The sequence below is a fragment of the Hesperophylax consimilis genome, chromosome 17 (genome assembly GCF_061612785.1).
Source record: "Hesperophylax consimilis isolate HC1 chromosome 17, BYU_Hcon_1.0, whole genome shotgun sequence".
NCBI classification, from domain to species: Eukaryota; Metazoa; Arthropoda; class Insecta; order Trichoptera; family Limnephilidae; genus Hesperophylax; species Hesperophylax consimilis.
In genome coordinates this window covers 8,778,315-8,787,348 of record NC_142852.1, presented here as the reverse complement: position 1 = coordinate 8,787,348, position 9,034 = coordinate 8,778,315, and the positions used below count along the sequence as shown (strand labels likewise).

The window sequence follows — 9,034 nt, the reverse complement described above, 5'->3', positions numbered from 1 at the left end:
TTATTGAAATAACTTCCTTCAGCTTGGTAGATACCCATTATTTGTAAGAAACATTCATGCAATAATATTGTTCTTTAAATAATACTTTATGTTATTATTTTGCAAAATTATTAACCTAATCACAGGCTAATACTGGTGAGGTTGAAAATTAAAATGTAAGCAATGATACCATGTAAAGAAATAATAAGCAATAAAAAAGATTATTTTTTAAGTTATTTTTTTTATTAAACAATCAAATCATTTGTCAGGCCGGATCAAAACTATGTAAAAATAAAGGAAAATACCAACAAAAAGTTGTAACTAAATTCAACATCGAGGAAATATAAAATTTTGTTACAAGTCTTTTCAAGGCGTCAATTTCCTCACTTCATACATTAAATGTTACTCTGTTGGTGATAAGGGGCATCTAGTACAAAATCTAGTAGAGATTGTACTTGTTGTACCTGGCGGGCCTGTAATTGTCATAATTGTCGTACTTGTCGTACTTGTTATACTTGGGCCTTGGGAGTCCAGCAGAGCTGACCTGAAATCAAAGAAATGACAATTGTTAGCTTTAAAATGAAAATATTAGCAGTCTTCCCTTGGAATGCTACAGGGTACCATTCTTGGACCTCCGCTATTCTTATTATATTCAACTGAAGTCGTTGTATATAATGAGGCAGGACACAAGTATATTAAATGCTGTAAAATGAGTTTCGTGAGGCGTGTGAGTGGTAAAATCAAATGGTGTGGAAAACACAATACCCTATATTGCATCTTTTCCTCAAGAGTTAAAAGCGATGTGGCCATTTTTTAACCTCAAGAGTGCTTAGAATTAATAATTTTACGATTTTTATTACACAATATCTGTGCCAATAACTAATTACATAATAAAAAAATTACTTAAAATAATCAGAATTTAAAATTGTTGAGCTAAAATATTTTGAAAGTTTTTGATTAAATTCAACGTTACTTAGAGCATCGCTTTTTTTAAATAGAAGTTCAGGGTAGGTAGCAAAAGCAAGAAATATAAAAAAAAATTATGAAGTTTTATTAAAACTTACCATTGCAGAAGCGAAGAGCACGAAGGCTACGAGGAAGATGCTGGCGAACTGCATGTTGATTGTTGATTGTCTTATCGAAGTGATGAAACTGATGCCAGGATTGAATTCTTTGGTACTTTTATACTCAAGTCTGTCTACTAACTTCATGTTGCCATCCAAAATAATGTTTGACAATTTGCAACAGTATTGGTAAATACAGTTGGCTGGTTGCAGGTGGCTGGTGTAGACATAACAGCACTTTTTTGCGTATATTTGCTATCATAAAGTTCACTGTACAGCATTTACGCTATAAAGCGCTCAATCAATTCTATTAGTGCAACTTGTGAACTGCCTTTATTATATTTTACTGTGGTTACTTCCCAACGAATGGCATAATGTTGTAAGAGCAAAAAAGCCTAATTCTCTTATGAAAAAACATTGCATCTCAAAATACAGCATCCTACCAGAACAACCCACAAATTCATTGTTTTGTCAGAAGACCTTTGCCGTGGGGGAGTCGATACGGTGCACGCGCACTTGTGTTTATATCGATGTTTAACGCTAAATCATTATTTTCAATCAATCTTTGCTATGAATTTGTTTTCATTATTAATACCCATAAATCTGCAATGTGTTTCGATAGCTCTTGAAAAACTTTAGCGTCTTGTCGGGTGCAATTGATCGATATACGGGAACGGGAATAGGAATTTGAGGATGCCACCAGAATTAAGGGAAAGTCCTACCTTGTACTGGTATCTCCTTACAGCTTCCGTGGTAGCACCAAACTCACACAGTATTAATCTATTTCCGTCACTAGATATCGACCACGAAATAAATGTCCATTGAAATGTATGACCCGAGACGCGTATCGGTAGGTGGTAGAAATTGTACTTGCGAGCGCCGGTCAGACAAAATCCCTATATCCCGATGGCAAGGAGGGAACAACTAGGATGTAGGTAATAAAATAATTATAATTTATTAGCGTTATGCCCGAACAATTATGAATTGAAGCTTTCCTATCGTTTCCCTAGAGTAGAATTAATTTTTTTATTACTTTATTAAAAACTAGTGGACCCCACAAATGCTTCTCTATTGTTAAAGTCTTTCTCGGGCCTCTCCGACTTCTTGCATCATTCACTACTACAATGTTACTGTTAAAAACTGCATTATACCGACTCATTCGACTCCGTATCTCATTCCAGTGCACAGATATTCCAAGTATACCCGACTTCTTCTATCATTCAAAATACTCGCTAAACACTCCCGGCACTAGTAAATACAAACATTGAAAACTTCAGCGATATAGGTACGAACGCAAACATACGCAAGCTGAATTTAAATATATATTATAAAGCAAAAAGCATAAACAACGAAAAAATCTATTTTTTACCAACCAGTTACTGGATAACCAACACCTTTGCCATAGTTCATCCCAAGTGGTTCGCTGCATTTGGTGATCGAGTTCATCGTGTGAGATATGTTTAGAATGACCACCAGCTGCGTGGCGTGCCGGATCGGGAGAGGTAGATTTGGGGAGACCCTTCGACCTCTCTGACTGGTCTCTCGACCCATCGCCTTGCACCGCAGATGGAGGAATTTATTCATATGTCCGTCATTTCTGGACTCACTGATCTATAGATTCTTACCCTTACTTCCTCTCCTTTCTTTCCTTGAAAAAATCTGTCGGTATCTCAAAAGATGACAAAGGTTCTACGGGAAATTATGTTATTAATTTAAAACAATGCTGTATTTTGTGGCTAGATTAACTAACTTTTAACAGCATTCAACGCTCCACATTATGATCGAAAAATAATACGCAAATAAATGTTATTAAGTAAACACAGGCCACTAGTAACAGGCCAACTGTATTTGTCAATATTGTTGCAAATGGTCAAAAATGTATTTTAGGATGATGACGGTATTACCGAGAGGTTTAGTATAAAAGACCCAGAGAATGCAGTTCTGGCATCAGTTTCATCACTTCGATAAGACAATCAACATGCAGTTCGCCAGTATCTTCCTCGTAGCCTTCGTGCTGTTTGCTTCTGCAATGGTAAGATTTTATTACACATTTCCCCTTGCTTTAAAATTAATTTCTCTTTTTTAATCTCATTTAAATAATTTTAATTATGCTCTTAGTACTTTTTGAATTTGATTTCAATAAAAAAAAATTTCAACCATATTTTTTTATGAATTTTCAATATTTCTCAATATTTAAAATACACTTTTTCATTAACACTATCAAACTTTGATTATTTTAAGTCAAAATGTCCATTTATTAATGTTGCGCACAAAGTTAAAGGAATCATTTATAATACATTTAAATGAGAGACCTTTTTTGTAAACGTGTTTGGTAAAATGGACTTGTGTTGAATGTAATACAAATAGCGGAGGTCGAAGAATGGTACCCTGTGGCACTCCGCGAGAAGAGTCCTAATATTTTCATTATAAAGCTAACGATTGTCTTTTCTTTGATTTCAGGTCAGCTCTGCTGGAATCTCCCGGCCCAAGTACAACAAGTACGACAAGTATGACAATTACGACAATTACAGGCCCGCCAGGTACAACAAGTACAATCTCTACTAGATGGTGTACTAAATGCTCCTCATCACCAACAGAGTAACATTTAATGTATGAAGTGAGGAAATTGACGGCTTGAAAAGACTTGTAATATAATTTTATATTTCCTCGATGTTGAATTCAGTTACAAGTTGTTTCCTGTTATCTTCCTTGATTTTTACATAGTTTTGATCCGGCCTGACAAATGATTTGATTTTTTAATAAAAAAATATTTAAAAAAAATTATATTTTTTTATTGCTTATTATTTCTTGACATGACATCATTGTTTACATTTTAATTTATAACCTCAGTAGGACAGCCTGTGATGAGGTTAATAATTTTACAAAATAACAAAGTAATATGTGTATTGAAATAACAATATTTTTAGATGAAGGTTTCTTATAAATAATGTGTACTTAATCAACTTAAGGAAGCTATTTTTTATAATGTGGTAAACATGTAAGGTGACCATGTGATGATATTTGAGTTGATATAACATTTTGATGATTGATTTAAAAGAACGAGATGAAAAGGAAAGAAAAATTACAATTAAAAACGACAAGGATAAGAAAAAAATATACAATATATTTTAACACGAACAACTTTCGACCATTGAGTTACATAGAGTCAGCTATGGGCCACGCAGTCGGTTACAAGCGTTCGACGGGCACAGGGTGAGTTGTTTATTTATGGGCGCAGGTCTCCGACAATAACTTTAAAATGTGGATATGCACGCTGTGATATTGTACAAGTCGTACTGCAAAATACAGAGAAAGAAATGGTTTAACCTTTCATCGGTATGTAGGGTTTTACCATATTCAGTAGTCGTGTAAATTGACTTATTTATACTAAAAACTCGTGGAAAATTTGCGAGGCGGCGCGTAGCCGACGGTCACCTTCGACTCGTTTGTTGAGTTCGTTCGCTTTCGGGAGGATTTGGGCGATATCGACAGCCACCACAACCCTCTTCCTACTTCTCACACGGAAATTATATTGCAAGGAATGAAGACTCCATTTATATATAACCCTATGCTTTCAACATGCATTTTAAAACATTTTATAATCTTTTTAGCGGCCGAATTAACGTCTTGTGACGACAGACATTATTACTTCTTTAATAAGACCTTCAAGATATTGTAATCTGTGACGGTTTTTATTTATCAGTATCGCACCATGATCAGTAGTGAAAAAGGATCCCTTTGGTTCAAATTTAAAATTAACTGACTAAATGACTCACCATCACGCCGTTTGCTGCAGGGGTAGGCAGAGAGGATGGACCGCCAAACAACTCGGTCTTGGTACACACATCATTCACATTCATACATCGTCTTATAAACACTCTTCTATTATTATGACTCTTGACATAGCCCGTCTCGAGTATCTGATTCACTTATTCGTGCCAATCTCTGAGGTTCCTATCCCCACCACATGAAATGTATCAGCCCTTCAAAACTGCACTGTAAAGTAGCTCAAGTAAGAGTTGAGATTTGTGCGCGACTCCATATCCCTAAATCAATCTTAATTTTCCTTACTCTTGGTGAAAAAGATTAAATCAAGTAAAGACTTGATTTAATAAGAGCTAAAGAGCCGAGGAATTGAAAGATTTTATGCAAATTGGTGACGTCAGTTTTCATTGAGATCGGTACCTTTCTCAAAATTCTAGATACTATATTTTGTAATATTATTACGACTTATAGACGCAAATTGATATATCGAAGTCAAATCATATGTCATGTCGTGTAAAAATCAAGAAAAATACAAGTTTTAACAGAATCTAACATCGACGAAATATAAAATTTTGTTACAACGCTTTTTTATCATAAACATACTTGCAGTATATCGTCCGCCGAGCAGCAACAAGAATATAGATATATCTAAAGGAACTAAAGCAAATATTACAAATGACCTCATCTGATTCAAATTACTTGTACTGTGGTGACATTAACTTGAACTTATTGAATACCAAAAATAGTGTAATTACAGAATATCAAAATCTACTCAGTGAAAATGGTTTAGAAAGTGTAATATTAGATGTGACCCGGGATGAAATATTAAACGGAAAAAATGTTGATTCATGTATCGACCATATTGCAATAACAAATAACCGTTATAACACTGTATTTTCATGTATTGTGACTAACAAAATATCCGGACATTATATAACAGGAGTAGCAATTGGGAAAGAGGTACTTACAAAGGATTTAAATAAAAAAGGGAAATTATTGATCGTAAATTGGTATATTCTAAAGTGAAACTAGTAAATTGGGGATAACTATTACAAACTGATGTCCCTCAGAACTGTACTTTACTTTGAAAAATATATTTGATAATATTTATTCATCCTCGGAGAAAGAAATATCATTTGAAAATAATCTAAGGCACAGCAATTCATGGGTTACTGAAGAAATTAAAAACATGATTAAAAAAAGAGATTATTTTACCTAAAATGTAAGAATAGCCCAAATAACCCAGTATTTCGTTTAGAATATACTCGATATAGAAACAAAACAAACAAACAAACATTTTAATATAACTGAAAACGCATTCCGCAAAAATGTAATAAATAGCTTAAAAAGAAACCCGAGGAAACTCTGGGACAAAACAAACAATCTAATAGGAAAACCTAAACAAAATCCAGATAAAATAATCCTTCAACAAATGGGAAATCAAGGAGACACAAAATTTTTATACCATAAATTTGCTACAACATTCGCAAATGAAATAAAAGACATAAGACACGATTATACTACAAAATTCTTAGATCGTAACATGTATACAACTCCTGCTATTATGGCAATGAGATTAAGACCTGTAACAGAAAAAGATGTAAAAAAATAATTAATGATATGGATGTTAAAAAGTCAGAAGGCAACGACCAAATAAGAATTAAAGATCTGAAGTTAATTGCTGATAATATAATTCCAGTCCTTACTAAATTAATTAACATTCGTGTAAATAAAAGCATCATGCCTGACGAACTTAAAACATCCATCATCAGACCTATTTATAAATCAAGAAATCACAAAGATTTCACAAACTATCGACCAATTGCGATTTTCTCATGTATTGACAAAATTATTGAAAGAGCTATCTTTAACCAAATACATTTTTTATAGAAAAAAACAGAATCATAAATCCCATACAGTACGGATATCAAAAAGAAAAAATTATTACACAATTACTTTCTAATTTCACTGACCATATAAATTGTCATTTAAATGAAAAATATTACGTTGGTATAATTTTTAAAGACTTTAAAAAGGCCTTTGACACATTGGACCATCAAACATATATTGGACCATCAAATATTGGGATATATTCATATGTCCGTCATTCCTGGACCCACGGATTCACCAATTAGTACCCAAGTCCTATTCCTTTTGTTTTCCCAGAATTTCGTCTCCTTTCTTTACTTAAAAACGTCTCTCGGCATCTCAAAAGATGATATAGGTCCCGGGGGATATTATGTTATTAATGTAAAAAAATGTTGTATAAATATTAAACAAACGGGTTTAATCCAACGGCCAGATTAAGTAACTTTTTACTGCATTAAATATGATAAAAAATAATACGCAAATAAATGTTATTAAGTACACACAGGCCACTAGTAACAGGCCAACTGTATTTGTCAATATTGTTGCAAATGGTCAAAAATGTATTTTAGGATGATGACGGTATTACCGAGAGGTTTAGTATAAAAGACCCAGAGAATGCAGTTCTGGCATCAGTTTCATCACTTCGATAAGACAATCAACATGCAGTTCGCCAGTATCTTCCTCGTAGCCTTCGTGCTGTTTGCTTCTGCAATGGTAAGATTTTATTACACATTTCCCCTTGCTTTTAAATTAATTGCTCTTTTTTAATCTCATTTAAATCATTTTAACTATGCTCTTAGTACTTTTTGAGGTATTTGTTGATTTCACTAAAAAAAATTTCATCCATATTTTTTTATGAATTTTGGAACGGACTCAATATTTAAAATACACTTTTTCATTAACACTATCAAACGTTGATTATTTTTAGTCAAAATGTCCATTTAGTAATGTTACGCACAAAGTAAAAGGAATCATTTATTATACATTTAAATGAGAGACCTTTTTTGTTAACGTGATTGTTAAATGGACTTATGTTGAATGTAATACAAATAGCGGAGGTCCAATAATGGTACCCTGTGGCACTCCGCGAGAAGAGTCCTAATATTTTCATTATAAAGCTAACGATTGTCTTTTCTTTGATTTCAGGTCAGCTCTGCTGGAATCTCCCGGCCCAAGTACAACAAGTACGACAAGTATGACAATTACGACAATTACAGGCCCGCCAGGTACAACAAGTACAATCTCTACTAAATTGTGTACCAGATGCTCCTCATCACCAACAGAGTAACATTTAATGTATGAAATTAGGAAATTGACGGCTTGAAGAGACTTGTAATATAATTTTATATTTCCTCGATGTGGAATTTATTTACAACTTTTTCTTGGTATTTTCCTTGATTTTTACATAGTTTTGATCCGGCCTGACAAATGATTTGATTGTTTAATAAAAAAAAATATTTTAAAATTAATCATTTTACTGCTTATTATTTCTGTACATGGTATCATTGTTAACATTTAAATTTTTAACCTCAGTAGCACAGCCTGTGGTGAGGTTAATAATTTTACAAAATAATACAAGTAATGTGTATATTGAAAGAACAATATTGTTGCATAAAGGTTTCTTATAAATAATGTTTACCTAATCAGCTTAAATAAGCTATTCCAATAATGTGGTAAACGTGCAGGGTGACCATGTGAGGATATTTGATAGGAAATAATATATTTTTGTTACTCTTTTAAAAGAACGAGATGAAAATGAAAGAAAAATTTCAATATTCTTTGCGATTAACGTAAAAAGGAGAAGAATGAGAAAAAAACAATAACTTTAACATAACCACCACGAACAACTTTCTATAAAAACATATTTTTTGCGTCTGAATTAACATCTTGTTATGACAGGACTGACTGATACCTTTTTTATTTGATCTTTAAAAGTTTTTTATCTTTAACGAATTTTTTTCGCAACCATCTGCTATTTTCTTTAGTTCAATGTTCAAAAATCTTATTATTTTTAATAATAAACTTACGTTTAAGGGGGGGCTAGGATTAATTCGTACGAAAAAAGGCATTTTTTGTGATTTTTTTGTGACAACACAGTTAAAATTTCTTTTTCAAATCTAATAGGACAGTAAAGTATGACATTTTAAGAATGTTTTATAAAATTTTCACGGAGAAATATTAAAAAACACGGCAATGGCAGCAATTATTCGGACGTGTCTCAAAAAAAAGTAGAATGGCGGTGCCCCTCATAACTCGGTGCTGGGTCATCTGAAATCAAAAAATCAAAGTTCATTCGTTAGATAATAGTTTTCCCAGGTAACGCTGGGAGGGTTTTTCGAAATTTTAATTTTTCACTT

General features: G+C 32.9%; 1 long non-coding RNA gene across 1 annotated transcript; it reads right to left on the bottom strand.

The window, feature by feature from the left end:
* Positions 1–200: 200 nt before the first annotated feature.
* Positions 201–1,414, bottom strand: LOC149415922 (uncharacterized). The gene is made up of 2 exons (XR_016303489.1): positions 1,044–1,414; positions 201–523 (listed from the first exon to the last, which is right to left on the bottom strand). It is a non-coding gene; the product is annotated as an uncharacterized LOC149415922 (long non-coding RNA).
* Positions 1,415–9,034: the final 7,620 nt, after the last annotated feature.